Raw genomic sequence first — 20,007 nt, forward strand, 5'->3', positions numbered from 1 at the left:
TATCAGTACTGTTCTCAAGTTTTCCTTGTCTAACTCACTTCAAAGACAGCTTCCATCAGCATATGGCAAGTAGCTTTTTGCTTCCAAGATGCCACATACCTATTCCTTTGGTATCAATTTCCCCCAACTATATAGAACAAGACACAGCACAGCTATTCAGTTTTACATAACACTTACTTATTAGATGCAAATTTTCCACAGAAATTTGGTTTGCAATTCTATCATAAAGAAACCCATCTTATGTTACCGATTTCACTAAAATCCACCAGTTTTGCTAAACACACATTCCTATGTGTAAAAGAAACCACTAACCTGCTTCAGAGGATTGAACGGGATCTTGAAACTGGCAACTTGCTGAGTACAGTGGAGAAAATACCTGGATCAGGCATCCTGAGGAAGACCAAAGTACTGATTTCCTGAGATCTGTGTAGTTCTTCTGTCCCAGCAGAGATGAAGAAAGAGACTTCAGGTCTCCTGCCTGTGCTAATCTCTCATCTCTAATCGTAGCTAAGAGATTTATTTCAAGGTTCTTATGCCACCAGGTTAAGTCCTGCAAAACAGGCCAATTAGCTGAGCGTGAGCTGAGATCTCACCAACAAAATGCATTTATAGTAACTTTTACCTTCTTGCACCCCAGAAGTTTTGGCTACCAAGCAACAGACTGTTCTTCAGTAACTGCTAATGCCTTCATTAGTTCTTAACTTGCTCTTAACAATAAGTGTGGGAAACTTTGTGCTTCTGTCTGAAGAGAAAAATCTGTCTTGGCAATCATCGTTTACACTTGCTATTATGTGCCTTGCCCATCATTCCATATTTTTTGGATGGAATTGTCTGTTCTCTGTACTGATTCTGACTCTGTCCAAGAAAGGAATTCAAGTTACCGACAGCAATTGGATCATCCTGTACTACTCACAGTAGATTCTAGTTTGGGAAGCTTTCCAGGTTCAAGAATAATCTAGTAGAAACCTCTGTCCTGGGCTCTTAAAAGCTTTATCTCAAGCCAGAACCAAAAGCATCTTGTCCTCTGGCATTTCTGAGCCCAGCCTGTACTAACATGTGGGATGCACATTGCTGGGTTGAACTGACAATAGTAATAGCAACAAGCTGAGTGTGCAGCAATTCTCGATCAAGTTAGTGGTGATCTTGGTGCCAGAACTGAATCACTCAGCAGGACCAGGGTTTGTCTATAGGGTTCATAATGCATCAGAGTTCAGTGAGCACATGACTGACTGCGAGGGACTCTGTACCAGGGATAGCAGTGAATGTGAATTTTCTCAGCTAAATAGTGCTCTCCCAGATAATGATGAGCAATAAACCTGTACCATGATATTATTGTGATTCTAACTCTGTATTCTGGGAATATGCGTCCCTACCCTGTTTAAAGTCTCATGCTTCTGCAAATACAGACACCCCTCTGCATGCATCAGTATTACCACACTTGGGAAAGGTAAAAGATAAGTTATCACTGCAATTCAGTCTATCAAAGTCTTGGATAAAGCAGAGGCTGGAATATCTAACTCCAATATCCTAAGAATTAAAAACAAACAGGACTTGTTCACTTGCCAGAAGTCATTCCATGCATTACTGCATGGAAAAGGAAGGATCATAACTGCCAGTGTCACTCTGTACCTCCATGGGGTGAAAAACCCCAAGGACATGTCCCAGCAGGATAATCATACAGTGAAACGCTCTCTCTTTTCATTTTTTCTGATAGAATCAAACTCATAACTAATGGTTATGCTGAAAGTTCCATCCAACAATGCATTGCCTAATACCCTATGGCAAACTTTCACAGAGCTGCTTCCTTGATGTGTGGCACATCCCTGGAACCATGCAGGCTCCATGTGCCCTTTGTGGGTGTCCTGGGTTCAGCAGTAGCAGTCATTTTTCTCCTTGGTAGCTGGTGCAGTGCTGTGTTTTGACTTTTGGCCTGCTGTTTTGGTTTGGCCAAGGACTTTGTGAGCCTCATGCTCTGCCAGGGAGGAGAGGAAGCCGTGAGGAAGCAGACACAGGACCCCTGACCCAAACTGACCAAAGAGGTATTCCATACCACAGCACGTCATGCCCAGGATGTAACTGGGAGTTACCCAGAAGGGCTGGGTCTGCAGGGTTGGAGGAGATATCGGTCAGAGCTTGGTTGGGCTGGGGGGGGCGAGTTATCGGTTGGCTGGTGGTGAGGTGTTGTATTCTCTTCCCTTGTTATTTCCTTTATCATTGTTATTATTGTTGGTAGCAGTAGTGATTTGTGTTATACCTTAGTTACTGAACTGTTCTTATCTCAACCTGTGGGAGTTGCATTCTTTTCGATTCTCCTCTCCGTCCCTCTTGGAGTAGGGGGAGGGAAAGAAGGGGGGGAGTGAGTGAACGAGTTGACTGACCGTGTTTAAACCACCACATTGGGCAACTTCAGTTCACAAAAATATAATTTACCGTATCTTAATCTTCTAAAAAGAAATACCTGAAGTAGGGCTTCCAGCTTTCTATCTTGCTTATGTGCTGATGAACAGCACATCCAGGAAACCAAATCAAAAGCATATGGGATACATCTGGGACCTGTTGGACCTACTGCATATGGACCACACAAACACTTGCATAGGATCAAAGATACCTCAACCACAGTGAATTAGTCCTGTGTACATGAATCATTCATACTTTGGATGTGCTGTACTTGTGCAGACCACAAGGAATAGTAGATCTGTTCAAATGTGTACATTTGTGTGCAGATCAACTCTGAGCATATTCAACAAGTGAAATATATTCCTTGTGGGCAGCACAAGTACACACATGCACACATTTGCCTGAGATTTTTGAGCTATTGCTCTGTCTGGAATGGGATATATTAGAAATCCTGGATAAATGTCTGAAATCCTTTTCTATTCCCGGAAAAAGTTCTTGTGTCAAAACCCACACATCTGTGGAACTCCAGACATATGTTACCCCTGAGTATTAGAAAATGTTATTGCCTCAGATACCTACTAGTAGAAAAATGCACCTTCCCTGTTGTTGCTTTGCAATATAAACCTAGTATTTGCATGCATGACAGCAAGCAAGCAGAAGATGGCAGTGCTGCTGTATGTAGTTCTTTTCCTACAGTGCAAAGCAAGAAGCTTTATTTTATGTTAGAGAAATCAGAGGTCACTCACACAGCTAGGGCAAGCTCAGGAATGTATCATTGTAGGAAATGACTTAAATCCAACGTTATTGCACTTAGAGGTCAATGCTACCTGTATTTTTTATTCCATGTTGTACTGGGAAATGGTTTCAACTGCAAAGTTAATATTAAAAGTTAAATTGCTCAGAAATTAGTATGGCAATCTATAATTAATCATGATGCACTTTCCTACAAACCCGTTGGGAAGTCTGGGCACCAAGACCACAATGATAGAGTAGCGTTTTGTACCTCAGCCGGAGTGATTATACATGTAGGTCTGCCATCTACCACCCACTTTCCTGCTAACAGTGGAGATCGCTGTGTTGTGGCTTAGGATGTGAAAGAGGTAAATTTAATAAATATTAGGTCAATTACTAATCTGTTTAGTACCGTTTATATACAAGTCCACAAGCAAGGACAGATGTATTCTGAATTAGCCCAATTAAACAGCTAGTTGGGATGATGCATGCTGCAAAATTTAATTTGACACCTATTTTCCAAAAGTTAATGCTTTGTTTTTATATTCCAGTGGCTTTCCATTTCATCTTCTGTTTAATGCAAATGATAACTAATGAGAAGAGATTTTGGAGTGATGGACTAAAACTGGAGGCACTTACTAAGTGTGACGCAAGCAGGTAGTAACATGTCAGTGCTTCAGAGTGCTTCTTTAACATGTCAGTGCTTCAGAGGGGTAGTCCATATTCAGGACTTTGGTAAAGTTAGGAATCACATGGTAGATACTGAGAGGTGTAAGTTATTAGGCAAGTAGAAGCAATTGGGTCATTGCAGAATATTAATCTCTGAATTGCATTTTTGAACTTTTAGGAAGGAAGTATAGTGTTATCTAGATGATTACAGTTGTTCTAGTTTGATGAAGACACCTCAGTTAAATCGATCATTTGAAATGCTTATGGAATAGCAGAGTTGGCAGAGGGATTATCAAAACTCAAGAGGTGATGGGGGTGGACAGTAATTTAAAAGAACCCAGTTTGTACATCAGTATGCCACTAAGAACTAAGTAAATTATATGTTTTGCAGCTACAGCTTTACACTGTACTGCCATTGTACCAGAAGACCCTTGTATGATGCAAAATACAGATCCTGTCATGGCAGCTCATTTAATTGCCTGAAGAACACCACAGAATAAACAAATCAGAAAAAGAAGTACTATTAATATTCATTTTTAGATGTTTGAAGGTTATAACAATATGGATGCTGGAGCCAGTCTCAGGCAAAAAGGAGATTATAGCAGGCTTGCATGAAGTGCAGTGCACATGTCCTGCTGTTCTTCAGGGCTCCTGTATATTACGGGAAACACCATGTGGGTACCTGTCAAGCCAGCTCTGATTTCAATCCATAGGAGCTGTACTGTCCACAAGCTCTGAGTCATCCACTCCTGATTCATGGTGAGTCATTACAAATGGAAAACTAAGGCACACAAACAGGATATTTACCTTTAAATCAGACCAGCAGTCTATAGAAAATGAATCTGTATTTTAAGTTGGTTGGTAACCTAAAGCTTCCATCTTGGCTGTAATTTTTTTCTGAAGACTAATCCATTTTTATGACCTATTCATAATTAGACTGTGCAGCAATCTTGCTTTTCACATTCATATCATCACAAGCCAGTCATCAGGAAGCTTTTTGCAAAATGGAATTACACAAACATTATGAAGGTTTCCAACAAAATTCCCCTAACATCATGAGGTAAAATTTCCTTTTTCTGTTCCATATCTCAGACCATCAATACTTGGGTGCACTATACTGCCAACTGACCCTTCCTCCCCTAGCAAAGTAGTCAGATATACACTCTCACATTTCTCCTCGAAGAGACCTCCTATACTAAACAGGAAGTCTCCCTGTTGACACCTTATTGTAAACCTGGTGTTGATGTTGGTTTTCATTTTCTCTAGACACTATTGAACTGAACAATATTACTCAGGACATCTTGTAGGGAATCTGAGATTCTTTTAGAAAGAAGAAAAGTTACCAAAAGAACAAAAAGAGACTCACAAAGTTTCTGAAGCTGTCAAACAGACAAAACCCACCACCTGGACACAGTGCTCTTATTGTTCCTCTGAGAAAGATCCAAGATCTTTGTCTGAAGTCCCTTCAGCAGTGACTTCATGCTTATTGACACTGTGTCTTGAAACGATGTACGAAAAAAAGATGGAAGAAACTCAGTTTTCTTACTGTAGAGAAGATTGATGGTGAGAGGTAAAAATAGTGTTCAAGCAATTTTAAGGTAGCTGGATAGAGGAAGCAAATAAACTCCTTTGATGATAGGTGGACAAATAACAGGTGAAATCTTTCTTTTAGTGAGAACAGTGAAACAGCCCATGAAAGAGCTTGATTTCCATCAACAGTATACTTTTAGAAGAGGTTGACAGGTATCAGCTGGGAATATTATAGGGACAGGTAGTCCTTCCTTGGGAAAAGGGCTGAATTCGATATCTCAAGGTCTTGTGATTTTTCATTTGCTATGAACTGGATACCTGCTTAAATGTCTACAAAACTCTGTAAGTCCTATCCCGTCCTTGGTCAATACTTCTTGTGCTCATTGACTTTTACCTGAAATGTGAACTTATAAAACATGTTTACCTTTTTCCTCTTCAGTGAGAGCACTGCTTCCATCTCCATTTATATACTAAGTTTTAATTGCAATTTTCAACAAATTCTAGAATTTGGTGGATGTTCATTTATTGACTAACCGAACCTCTTGGAAATGAGTACTTATAAAGTCTGTGCCTCTTGCTATCTATCCTGCCCCTGTTTTATTTTGTCTTTTTGTCACTTCTCTTTTATAACAGTCATTTGATTTCTGACTCTCCACAAAAAAATCTGGAGCTTTGTCTCCTGTTCTGTGGTTAACTAAGCAGTAACATTAGTCAGAACTTCTGACTCATAAAGAAGTAAGTAACCCAAACACCCTGATGTCTAGGCTAAGAAGTTCCAATGAATATATTTGAAACCAAGAAGTCTGTACTTCACAGGATGAATCATCCACTCCCATACACATTCATCTGAAGAAAATAACAGCAGAGTTCAGAAGGTGTCACAGATTGTTCCTCAGGTCACTCTTCTCCATCAGCAGATCTATGCATAGGTACAGGTTTTTAATTTTTGAAGATTCCTTGATGAAACATTGGATCATTCATTTCAAACAAAAAACACTGATGAAAATTCTCATTTATCCCACTAGGAAGATTTCCAGGAAAGCAAACATTTTTCCATGATTACCTATTATGAAGCCTAAGAAAGCAGAAGTTGAAACACTAGACAGTTGTGTTCCATCTACAAACAATCCTGGAAGTTCTGATCTAGTTCTTCAAACAAGAAAGGAGGCTATTGGGAATTTATATGTAGGTATACTCTCATTCTCTATTCTTTTTAAAATAACAAAAAATAATTAAAGCTAGAACTGTATCCAGTTTTGTCCAGAAACAAGTTTGCTGTCACTTTGGTCTTTAAAGGCTTGTTTCTATATTTTTAAAATTCACACCAGTTCTATTTATTGCCTCAGTAGGTGACTTAATACTTATTATTAAATATTGAAGCTATATTAGACATGTTAGAACATATTTGCAGGACTGGGAATTATTTTTCACACTGCCATTTTTCTCTCCCTCTTCCCCCCCCCCCCCCCCCCCCGAGCTTTCTGTAACAACTACTTGGTTATAATAAAGTTTGGCCAGGTAAGCCTTTGGAATTTGGAGTAATTTCTAACAGTAACCTCCTGCTCTCTGACTTCAGAGTTCTGATCCGCAGTGCTTTTCTTTTTTCTCCTTGCAGTCTCCAGCCAAGCTAGATATTTTGGGTTGAACTAAGAAAAGACAGTCTGCTTTATTGATTTACTTTGCACAGAGGTGTCCATTTGCAGTGGTATAGAGCTGTTGACTGACTTTGCTAAGTAACTTCATTATCCCTCTATTTGGAAGTAACAGACTAAAGTTTCTGCTGATGCAATCATTCTGACTTCAGAAAAGTTAAACCAGCAAACAGTTGTTTCCAGTACTTGTTCGTCTCCATCCAAAGTGAAATTCACCTCTTGGCAAAATCTGAACTTTTGCTGTGCAAATAATGATTTTCCCCTTCCTGCGATTTTAATAATTTATTTATAAAAGTAACATTTTTGTATAATTTATGATACAAATGTTAACTCTATTTCTGTGTGTTTCTCAGGAATAATAAAAGCAATGTAATATTTTTAAGAAGAAATATTTAGGTATACTGTTTACATGCACAGACAAATATAATGTACATGTAAGAATTCACCTTCCAGAGAATACTCATAGTAGGAAAAGACTCAGAGATCCGTAACAGATTGGGAGTTAGAAGTTGCTCTTCCCCCTTTTTTTTCCACACAAGTAGTAGTAAACTAAAATGACTTGATTAATTCACAGCCACATAAGAGTTGAATGTTTATCTGCGCTGGGCTACTGCACTTGAATATGCTTGCAAGAGCTTTCTGACTTTTTAGGAGCACCTAGGATTCTCATTATCATTTCATGCGGATTCAGAGGTGGCTCTTCACTCACATATGTTTGATGTATTGATTCAAAGGCTGCATAATAAACTCCCATACAAAATATAGCTACACCAGAACATACAAAATACTCTGCAGGGTCTGATCAGTTACCCACTTGGCCCTCTAAGTCCATCTCTAGCAGTAGCAAGAGTAAATAGTATTTAGAGACACTTTCTATAGTTAATCCCCTTTTTACTCCCTCTGCATCCAAACTGTTGTTAATAGGATGTTATGGAATACCAGATAAATACCACACAAAGCCAGATATAGCAACAAAATGCAAGTGATTAAAAGATATAGAAAAGGTTGTAGTTATGCTACAAAAAGAGACACATTTTTACACTGGGATCGCCAGTTAGAACTAAGAATCTAAAACCTGAATAACAGGCACAGGGCAACTTTTTCCAAGCCTAATCAACACTATGTATCAAAGATTAACTACCTGTACTACTGCAAAAAACCCTAGAGTATCATGGTTCCATGTTTACGTAGAGATTTAAATATATGGGGGGTGTGTGTGTGTGTGTGTGTTATTCTGCAAGTTTGCATTGACAGAGCAAAGGCTGGTATCTGTTGTATTTACCATCATCTTTGAACCCAAAATAGTAGAACAGAAAGCCTTGAAGAACCTCTTGGTGTATTTCTGGAGCAGTGAATTAGAAAAGATTAGATCTTTTAAGACCTCCTCCACTGAAGTGGAAACAGATTTTCCTTTTGAGAAAATGGAAAGAAGTAAAGAAGTTTTAGTTTATTTCTTCTCTGCTTGATTTTTATTTGGACCATTCAGGTTTTGTCTACATCTGAAAAGTCCATGGTAATTTGAAAACTAACAGATCATTGTAACTTTAACTGATGCTGAAGGGAAAGGCTATCTGGTCTTTAAAAACCTCCAATGTGCCTGCTCACTTACAGTATGCTAAGAAGACCTACTCACGATGTGTTTTCCATGATATTGTGCATGACAGTCTGGTTATGTTACATAATGAATTGCTAACTTGTGAATTCCAAAGTGATGAGAGAAGCTATACCTCTTGGATTAGCAATGCTAAACAGGTAAACAGACAAACCAGATAAACAAGTTTAAGACCTTTCCGTTTTCTTTAATAGTATCAGATAATTTTCCTAAAGAATTGTACACCTCAGGCAATATGTCAGTTATTGGGGGAACAATAAAAGACTCTTCACAGGTATATTCATGAGCTGGCCACTGCACCTCAAACACAGCAGATATTGTTGGCATTACTTGAAATAAGAGGTGGTTAGGGCATTTATATACCCTCAATTACAATTTGGGAGGAAAAGTACTTTCTACTTCACAGTGAATATATAAAAATATTTGTTTTGAAAAAATGGGTATAAGGGGCTGGCCTAGAATAACTGTAGACAAGTTTGGAACAGTAAGTAACTATTTACATCTGAGAAATTTTAAATGCCTATCAACGGTAAGCATAACTCATAAATCCATTTTACAATTGGGTAGTTGTACTAGTAGAAAAAAAAAATTGGGAAAAAAGAAAAAAACAACCCTCCCCACCTACTGCAATCAAAGTTGGTTCATTTCCATTCACAAAATGAGTAATTTTTCGTAATATCGGCTTTCTTATGAACTGCTTTAACTGTTAGGACATTATACACATACACACATTCTCTCTATATAGAGGACTATACACTTATCGCAACTAGGACTGGTGGCCTGCTGCTGGAGGGAGTTCACTCTGTGAATGAAGAAGCATCTGGCTGAAGCTGACACTGAGCAAGTCACAACTGTTTGAGCTCACTGTTAGGTTAGGTTCACAGCTCCCACTGCTGGGTAACTCCTTTGTAAACTACAAGTGCTATGATCTTCCTACTCATAAAGCAGCAGTAGCAGATACTGTTTTCTAATCCTACAATCTTCTTGTGACAAATGAGGAAAGGGCTTAAATTATTCACATTATCATCATGTTATCTGCCTGACAGCAAGGAAATAAACTCTTTAATGAAACTTTACACATGGGGAAGACTGCGCTGTGTTTACTCACTTCATACAAGCTGCTGCGAGCACAGCAAATCTGTGCTTTCCCCTTCCCACAGAACAGCTCTCAGCTCCTAGCTGCCGCTCTGCCAGATGGATCCAGCCCTCTGGGTTGACACTGTGGCCTACACACGCGTCCCGTCGGCTGTTGTGCGATGGCACATGTGCAATGGAGTACCCGCTCCACTGTCTGACACGGCGGGAGAGTCCTGCCCGCAGTGAAGAGTCACCTGTGAGCGCTGAAGCCTTTACTCCGAAGGGCGTACTGGAGAGGGACGCACCAACCCCTCCCTAGTGCCACAGCCTGGAGCCAGCGGGTGACAGCCCTGCTGTGTCCTTAGGGCAGCGCTTGCCCCCGGGTAACAGGCGGCCTGACGCGAAGAGAGCGGCTGGCCTCACTCCGCACGGGAGCCTCCGGCACAGCCCCTCTGCCCTCAACCCTCTCGCCACCGAGGCGGCAGGGCAGCGGCCTGGCCGAGGCAGGCCCAGGGCTGCCCCCTCCAGTTGCGGACAGCTTCACCGACAAGGCCCGGGGATGACTGAGCCCGGCGGCTGAGGTACCGGAGGCGCCTGAGGAGGCCGGTACCGCAGCGAGGACGCAGCTGCCTCCAGCAGGCGCTGGAGCGGCCCAGCCTCGGTCCCCGTTATAGGCCGCTGCCCGCCACCCCTCAGAACCTCGGTGGGAAACGGCCCATTACAGCCCCAGCCGGTCGGGCCGCTGCCAGCGCGGCCGCAAACTACAGCGTCCAGCGCGCTCCTCGGCGCGGAGCAGCCTGCCTGCGAGCGGTGCTCAGCGGCCCTCACCCCACCTCGCACACAGCGCCGCTCCCAGGTGTGCCCGCCCCCGGCATCCTAATTGATGGCGCTGACAACCAATCGCTCAGGAGCAATCTCAGCGGCTGCCCAATCACCGCTCCGGAAAGAAGGACGCGGGTGGTGTCCGGAGGACAGCGGGCTCGGTGGCACCGCGGCTGAGGAAGGGCGAGAGCGGAGAGGCAGCGCGGCAGGGTTGCGGTGCGGACTGTCACAGGGATGGCTGCCGTGAGGGAGTTAACCCCTCTGGGGAGGGCCGCGGGCCCCTCCGTAACCCCCTGAGCGTTCCTCGGCGCTGCGCGCAGTCGCTTCCCCTCCCCGCGGGCGGGCCGGCGCTGTCCCGGCACTGCAGTCGCCATAGAGACCGTGCCGCACGCCATGGGGCGGAGGCCGGACCGGGGGGCGCCGCTCTAACCCCGCCACGCGCCGCGGGGCCCGCAGGGACTCCCCGTGCAGCTCCGTACCGCCCTGAGGAGCCGCCGCCGCCTCGGCCCCGTTCCAGGTGAGGAGACGCGGCGCTGCGCGGCAGCTATCGAGCTTACCGCTTCCACTTGCGGGCCCGCCGCCGTGGGCCCTGGCAGCCCGGCGGAGGTGTCCCCGGGGGCGCTGCGTCCGCCTCAGCGGATGCAGCCCTCGGGCTCCGGCGGCCGAGCCTCCGCTGCCGGCCTGGCCTCAGCCGTTGTTGTTGCGTGGGAGCCGCTTCGTGGTTTGTCTCTACGGGAGCGGGAGTTTGCCGGGCGGAGGAGCTGCGGGGAACCGGCCCGAGAGGGGCTCATTGCAGCGGGGGTGTGGGACGGGCGGTCCTGTCTGTGGAGTTGGGGTGGGCAGGCTGGCAGGCTCCAGCAGCGGGCATCACCGCCCCGGCCTCTACGGAAAACTCAGATTTATAGGCACGAGATTTCTTTTTGTCCCTCCCCCTTGCTGCAAGGAGGCAAACGGTACGGTATTTACGTCTTCTGGTGGCGAACCGACCCTGTTTTAAAATAGCTGGCTCTGTATTTCCAGCTCCTAATTGTGGCGTGCGTGTAGCGGTTGCATTTGTGGGCACGGCTAGATGGGGAATCGGTCTGTCTCTCCGTCGTCTAGCGCTTGAAGTGCTGGAGCCATTAGCAGCAGTTGCATCAATATATGAATACAGATATGCCTGGCTAGGCCGCAGACGCCCTCACTACGGTGATAATAGTAAACATATAAACAGTATACAGACGACATTTAAAAACCCTTATTATACATACCTTTAGCTTTTAAAAAAAGGAAGTGAGGAAATGTTCCCGAGTCTACAGATGATCTGTGGAGCTGTAACTCCACGCAGATATAAGCAACTGCATCCTTGTACTTCTGTTGTCACTCCAGAGCAAAAGCAATGAGAAGACAAAGATCAGCACGAGTTTCTAACCTCTGGTGTGAGCCAGAGCAGTCGGGAACAACCGCTAGTGTGAATGGGGATGGATTTGCAAACATTAACAATATTAATGTGTTATTCTGGAGGTGGGAGTGGACACAAAGGAAAGACCCCTGACTATAGCGCAGCCTTTTGAGAACCTTCTGCCGTATTTATAATTAGCTGGAAAGGACTAAAAGAGTTATGAAATAGGTTGTAGTCACTTTCTTCATTAAACTGTAGGTGCAGAAACAGTTGAATTTCAGCTTAAATGTTCAAAATGAGTAAGCTCTCTTGACAGGAAGGTTGAGAGTCCTAAAATAAAACATACTTTATTTATTTTAAAATCGTGTTAGCCCGAGAGTGAGTGATTAGTTTCCGTGTTGTGTTTCTGGAAAAAATGAGTAGATTTTTATATATATATTCTGCGTAGTTAATGCCATGTCTCTGCTGAACACATGCTGTGCTTGTAGGTGTCTTAGTTCATTTTATCTGTTCTAGCTGAGAATACCGAAGAGTTTGTTTTGCTGCTCTTGTCTGATTTTTGGATTTTTTCCCGGGGGGGGTGGGGTGGGGGGGTGTCATCTTAATGATGTGAACTCAAGGTACAAAGGTATCCAACATTTTTATTCTGTGTTCAGTTGCATAGAACACTTTATTGATGGTGATTCCTTTGATTTACAGTGGGAATTACATTTGATTAAATATTAAAACTCCCTTAACCTGTTAAACCAGAAGTGAGCCTGTTAGCATTTGTTTGGCATGCAAAAAATTATATATAGGCAAGTCTGACCACAGTAGTATGTATATTCATTGGTGAAAAGTTATTTTGAAAACAGTGCATCAAGATACAGTTAAAAAAAGTGAAGATGGAATCAATTATATCTGAAAAATACTTTGGTCTTCTCTGATGTATTTCTGATGTACCATTGCTCTTCAAAACGTCCTATTTTGGAAATGGTGGGGTTAGAGCGAGAAGAACAAATTGGGCAACTAGAATTTTGTGGTGTTGGTAAGATTTAGTATAGTCACTGTACTGCTGCTGTGTGCTGCAGGCTCTGTTACCTCTAACATCACAAATGCCAGAGAGGGTTTTCCACTGATTAAATCAAAGAAGATTTTTGAGTACGACAAGGGTTGTGAGTGGAGGTTTCCCTGTTCAACGTTGATTTCTGCATTGTTGGCTTCTGCTAGTTCTAGATAAATGTGTACAGAAGGTTGAACGCTTGCTTAGCATGTGAAGTTGCACTGTATGGTACATTAATATACTACTATGTTTTCTGTGTTACAGAAGAGTTGTTTACCTAGCAAGAATGAATCTTCTGTTCTACAGCAGAAGATTGACAGTTTCTGCGTATTCCTGTGTGTTGTGTTGTCTCTTTCTCCTGCTCTGGGAAAGCACTACACAAAGCCTTTGTGTTTGGCTAGAGGGGAGGAGAAACAGCTGCTTTTTCAATATGAGACACCAGGATTCCTAGTGGCCTCACAGGGATGTGTTGCTGTATGTGGACTAGCCACTGTCCTTCCTTCCTCATTGTGTTAAAGCACTTTCTCCTCACAGCAGAGAAACCTGAGCTTCGTTAGCTCACAGAGCAGTGTGTTGCGCTATGGATCCAGCAGATCAGTCTGAGGAGGCAGTTGTTAAAGTATAGGCAATCAAGAATCAAAATTGACTAAAGGCAAGGTGTACATTAAGGAACTGGAGATCTACAGATCATGCTGTGTTTAAAAAATAATCAGTATCAGCTGAATTTCTTGTCCATGCTTGGGATGAAAGAAACTTGTTTGAATGGTCTATCTTTTATTTGCTTTGATTTTGTTTAGTATCTAGGCTATGGTAACTAAACATGTTAGCTATAAGAAGAGGAAATAAAAATTCAGTTGGATGAGAGAGTACAACTAATCAGATGTTTCATTTTTCTGCTATTTGTGCACAAATAAGAGTGCTTTAATGGTTGTACTGTATTGTGTCACGCTGGTAGAGGAAAAGTTCACTTCCCTCTCCTTCTTGTAAACACTGAATATTATATAAAGTGGCTTTTAGTAATGTTTGAGGGAATCTGGTAACTTGTTTTGTTTTTAAGCTGCTTATGGAATTGAGGTGCCATTCTTAGCAATTTAGATTTATAGTCTATTTTTTGTGTATTAGCTTGTAGGTCACTAACCTTGAAACCTAAGGAGTGGAAAATTCAAACAGTAAAATCTGACCTTTTGACTCTTGACCTCTAGATTTGGTTGAATGTCTTTTTCTCATTTTGAGACCTTGTGCAAGGCATGATTTTCAATAATTTATTCTTCAACTTGTTTTTTAATTAGTGGAGAGAAATCTCTGAAAACCTTGAGGATTTTTTTGGGAAGAAGGGAAAGATTGAATTCATGAGGAGAAAGGAAAAGGAGGACAAACTGGGAAACTGAAGAAGTCTTTAGCCTTTTTAACAAAACTGTATCTTGTTAAGAATTCAAAAACGTGTTCATTGTTATGTTCAGGCCTGTTTTTCCATGGTTCCTGTACTGCACAGTTGAGAACAATTCTGTGCTGAAACACATTGCTCAAATGCTATTTCATGCTGTTGCTTTTGTCACTGAAGAGATTAATCAGTTACTGAGAATTAGGTTATTTGTACTGATGAGGAGCTCCATCCAGTAATTCTTCCTTTTGGAGAAATGTGTGTATGTTGCCTTGCCTCTTAATTCTAGTAGAAGCTTCTGAGTAGCTGGAAGAGTTGAAGGCTGGCTGGGTTTTCATGGATGAGGTTAACCAGCTCACTGATGGTATTGATGAGGAAAGTAATTTTTTCCATTACAAAGCTGCCTGATGTATAAAGAAAGGGTAAAATACGCTGAACTTACTTTAAGAGCTTGTAAAAGATGTGAAGTCTTTTTCATATGAGCCCATTTTTTCTATCTGGACATTGCAAAGGGATTTGCTATTTGTTGAAGGGACAACTTACCATCTGGTGCTAACGTGGGGGAAAAACTGGAATGAAGGTGGGTGTTATCTTGGTGTGTTTAAATGGAAATAATTTCAGTGTGGTTTTGATACACTTCTCCCAAGTTACATAAAAGTTGCATCTTCTTAATGAACTTACTTCTCTGAACTTATCCACAGTTAGGGAAGGTTTTGCCTTTTGGGATTTATGTCTATTTCAGTACTTGGGAATTGTCTTCAGTTAGCAACTGCTTATTGGTTCTGAAAGAGGGGATTTGTTCTGCTCCCCATCACTTCCCAGGTAACCGTCAGATAATGTTTGTTACTTCTGTTGTACAGCTCTCAGGGTATTAAGGTTTTGTGAGGGCTTTAGCAATATTTATTTGTTGCAATATTCTTCAGCAAGGTAGTAAGAACAAGATTGCTTTGTTGTGTGGCGTATCAGCAGGATGTATCTTGTTGCAGCTGTTAAGTTTACTGGTATAATAGTGCTTCACGTGCCACTCTGGGGGAGCAGTGTAGCTTCTGAGCACATTGTGTCTGTTAAGTTTCGCAGTGTTGGAGTATTAAAAAAATAAAGAGTGGGTGATGTGTAAATGGAGCATCTTCTTTTCAGCATCAAGCTGGTGACTTTTTAGAACGTATTTGTATTTTTATTTTATTTTGAATAAGGTTACGTAATTTACTGTCTTGAAATAGTTATTTTCCTGCCTTTCTCTTTGTCAGCATCCTGAGTTAAATAGATCTAGAACAGGCATTATCAACTGATTGAAATTGTGTTAGATGATGAATGGCTGTGCTGCTCAACGAGTTTCATTGAATGCCCTGCCTTCATGTGTGACAATTTGATTTTCTGTTTCCAGTAGTCCATAAAATCAAAATGTAACTCACTAAGTTGAGTCAGGCTAGAACAAATCTGTTGAACTCTGAGACCTGAAGGAGAAGAATTGATACTGTATCACAATCCTTTTTCTGCATGAAGTTCATCCACTGTTTTGGCAAGCTTAGGGATTATTGTGGTAATCATGTCTGTTTTGGTGAAATAATAGTTTTACAGTTTTGAGCAAGATGGTGCTTCCAGCGGGGAAACCTGTTAAACAGTTTTCTGGATGGAGAAAAATCATGAAAGAATCACAAGATAGATGAGCGTGAAGAAAGTATTTATTGGTCTTGTGGGAGAAATGTGCTAGCTAACCCAGTCAGTTCTTGTCTTGACTAGGTAAGAACCAAGAAGTTGGTGCTGAAGCTGAAGAAAAAGCCATAAGCCTCCCACAGTAAAGCAGATGCATGCAGGAAAGCAGATGCATGCAGGAAAGCAGCTCCCTTATTGACTGTCTGGTGCTGATTGTCATTTATTTATAGCTATACATACATATTATCATATTTGTCATGTGTTAGCTCCTGCAGATGAAATTGCACATTATTGTTGAAGCAGTCTAACAGCCAGCTGCTGTTTATAAGTGGAAGATGATGTCCTCTGTGCCTTTTCCAGTACCCGTTCATCTCTGAGCTGCACTGATCCAACTCTCAAATTGATAGAGAATGAGTGTAAGAAGGGAGTTATTTGTACAGCTATTTTGCTGAGACTGGTTTATACATCTTGCTAGGTCATGCTGTTAGGTTCAGCTTCACCCTGAGTGTCTAGCTGACATAGTAGTCCCACATCCTTTCTATTACTGTTGCCAGGGTGCTCAGCCAGTTGGTCTTTCTGCCTTTTGTTAGCTGGGGGAGGAAGCAGGAGAAAGAAGAATGTTTTAATTGAAAAAGATTCATTGAGGTGATGTTGCAGTCCCTTCTCTGTTGATTAGAAGGAAATTTGACCAAATCCTAAATTCAGGCTGAACATTTCTCCCTGTTGTCCATATTATTCTTATATATATATTTAGTTTTGAGCCATCAGTCACATGGCAGTGCTTCTGTACATATCTCCAAAGACTGGACTAACCTTTCCTTGATGAATCAATTTTCCCTTGACCTCCCTCTGCACTCAGGGAGCAACTCTACTTTGACTGGCTTGTTGGAATTGGTAGGTAATACTTCTGTTCTGTCTTGAGGACCTGCATCAACATTTAACAGCTCCCTGGAATATTTTTTTTTCCTGGAGTAAAGGTTTGGACAGAATTGGTAAGAACTGGAATCCTGGTCCTAAGAGTAGTAATAAATAAGAATATAGTTATTACCTGTATTATTACTATTCTAGGTTCCTAGGATTAATAGAAAAAAAACAGATGTACACAGATATCACCCATAGCATTGTATGTTTCCTGTTTCTCAGTAGAGATCTTGTAACCCTGCTTGCCATAGCATTGCATATCCACCATGTTCTCTTACAGAGTAGAAATTAATTTTTATTTAAATAATAATTTCAAAATGAAGAAGTATCTCACCTCAGTTGAGAATTGAATATCCTTAAAGCAAATTCCATGACTGTTGGTGTATTAAAAATAAAGAGAACCCCCTCAAACAGGCTACAATTTGTGTTGAGAGAACTGTATCTCTTAAGTAAATTCAAGAATCTATGGAGTACTATTATTATTTTAGAGTTATTACACTTTTGCCATTATGGTGTCATGTGTTACTATTCCTGTAACTACCAAATTAAATCTGCAGTCAGTCAATCTGAGGTAAAACTTCTTTAGTTTTAGGCATTTTATTTCTATTGGTCAAGTGCTTAAACATTCAAAATATAGAAATGTGGCAGTTACAGGTAAGCAATACAACCAAGATTATTTTTAAAGCCCAAGCTTTAATTCTGAGACATTTGGTATTCAATATCTTTATTTACACGCAGCCAATATTTCTTCAAACGTGATAGCAATATGGATTATTTGTTATTAAGTAAGGATGAAATGAAAGACTGTAATGGTTTTTTTTGAAACTGCTGTTGTGTTCTTGGGAATAGTTTTGTGTGTGTTTGGCAGGTATTTTAAAACTGAGCTTGCACTCTGTTGCGCTCTTCTGATGCATAAGAAGTGTGTATAACTTTGGAGAGTCTCTTGATCCCCATATTTATAATACATAAACTTCCTGGTTATTATGCCTTGTCATTCTGCCATGTTTTATTTCTTTCAGCTGATCCCTGAACAGTTGAAAAGTACTTTTGCGGACTTTAGGCAGTCTCTGAATTTGCCTGAGGTAATTCTCTTTTTCATAATGAACCATACTTGCATAGCTAATTTTCATAATTTATCTTGGCCTGACTGCTTTAAGACCAAGGGAACTGTTGTGCTTATTGAAGCTACCTTTGTGCCTAACACCACCTTTTCTTGGACTCCTCTGAATTACACGTGATCACAGCAGCTGAATAAAAGCATATAACTTGGAAAATAATTCTGTGTCTTTTGAGAATTGTCAGCACTGAGGAATCCACTGAAATGATTAATGAAGTATTCTAATAGTAGAATATTGACTAAAATAAAGGGCCTTGGAGATCTTTTTCTGTTTGTAAGTAATCTAAAGGTTCATCCTTTTTTCGTATGATTTTGAATGTCAGAATGAAGATATTTTGTAATTTCTTAAAGTGATTTTAATTGTATAATCTGAAGAAACTGAGCTTCAGAATTTTAAAACTTGATATAATATTCCAGCAGCAATCCCACAATAAGCAGCCAGAGAGGTGTTACGATCTCCCTTAGCATTTATTTGCCTACTCATCCATAGTAGCTCTAACCTTAACACTGCAGCAGATACATTTATCAAAAGTGACTGATTATCTGTGTTGGGTAGGGTGATGTATAATGTTGTCTTTTATCCGAGTTGGAACATGTGTCATTTGATTGCAGGCAATTAAATAGTTGGCACAGTTTGTTCTATACAACTTCCTGATCTCAGTGTTAACTATAAGCATAATCTTATTTTTCCTAGTAAAAAATGTTTCAGTATAAAGTCAGGAATTGATTCATGGGGCTAATTGGAGAAACATTCGTTCAGGTAACTTACAGTTATATTTTTTGACCAATTATTTAATGTGTGTTCTATCAATTTTCACCTCTTTAGTTTCTTTAAAACAGACTGTGCTGTGTGGTATGAGCTTAGATATCTTGGGAAGCGTAAGTGCCATAATAACTACTGTGTTTATAGGCCAAACTTGTAATGTCATCATAAAAAGTTAATTTGACAGAAAAGGATTTTAGTTGAATGGCAGTAATTATACTGTCTTCTGTTAATTCTTTAATATGCAAGTCCTCTATTTTGCCGGGAATTGATTTCAGGCTGATGGCCCATAGTTACCAAAGTAGGGGGTTTTTATCCTTCCCAAACGTTAACAGTGGCTGTCTTATGGAGTTTACTGTATTTCAGGAATCTGAAATTCAGTGAATATGGTGAACTAGACTCACCAGAGGCAAATCGTGCTTGACAAACTTGATCACCTTCTATGATAAAGTAACCTGCTTGCTTGATGTGGGGTGAGCAGTGGACACCTGGGTTTTTCCCAGACTTTCAATGTGTTTCTCACAGCCACCTCCTAGAGAAACTGTTACATTATAGTCCAGAGAAGTGGCCTGTGTGGTGGGTGGGGCACTGGCTGACCAGCCACACTTGGAGGGTAGTAAATAGCTCCTTTTCCAGCTGGTGACCTGTCTGCCACTAGTGGCTCCCCCATGGATTGATATTGGGCCCAGTGCTGTTTAATAACTTCATAAATGATCTGGATGATAAGGTCAAGTGTGCCCTTATGAACTGTGCTGATGATGCCAAACTGCGTGGGCAAGTGCTCAATTTGGAAGGGAGAGCCACCCTACAGGATGATAGACTGGTAGAGAGTGGGCTAACAAGAACCTTATGAAGTTCAGTAAGGACAAATGTACAGTCTTGTACCTGGGGAAACATAATCCAGGAGTGCAGCACAGGCTGGGATCTACTGACTGGGGAGCAGCTCTTTGGAAAGGGGCCTGGGGATCCTGGTAGTCACAACTCAGTATAAGTGAACAGTGTGCAGCTACAGCACAGAAAGCCAACAGGTGTCTGGGTTACATCATGAAGGGTATCACCAGTAGAAATAAAGAAGTCATCATCCCGCTCTACTTGGCACTTGTCAGGCCACACCTGTGTTCAGTTTTGGTCCCTGCTATACAAAACAGATGTGGGCAGGCTGGAAATGGCCAAAAAGATGACCAAAAGACTGGGAAGCTGTATGAGGAAAGGCTGAGAGAACTGGATCTGTTCAGCCTGAAGAAGGCTCAGGGGAGAC

The 20,007-nt window shown here is 41.4% G+C and overlaps 1 protein-coding gene across 3 annotated transcripts in view; it reads left to right on the forward strand.

Moving 5' to 3' along the window:
- Nucleotides 1-10,632: 10,632 nt before the first annotated feature.
- TTBK2 (tau tubulin kinase 2) overlaps nucleotides 10,633-20,007 on the forward strand; it is a 90,798-nt gene continuing 81,423 nt past the window's right edge. For 2 of the 3 annotated variants that reach the window (XM_057403889.1, XM_057403892.1), the window contains exon 1: nucleotides 10,633-11,008. The gene's annotated coding sequence lies outside the window, so the exon portion shown is untranslated. The remainder of the gene's footprint in view (nucleotides 11,009-20,007) is intronic. The other variant, XM_057403893.1, reaches the window with a different exon arrangement.

Source organism: Pezoporus wallicus, unplaced genomic scaffold (assembly GCF_028554395.1).
Source record: "Pezoporus wallicus isolate ANWC-B61680 ecotype Strahan unplaced genomic scaffold, APGP_CSIRO_Pwel_v1 contig_8673, whole genome shotgun sequence".
Taxonomy (NCBI): domain Eukaryota; kingdom Metazoa; phylum Chordata; class Aves; order Psittaciformes; family Psittacidae; genus Pezoporus; species Pezoporus wallicus.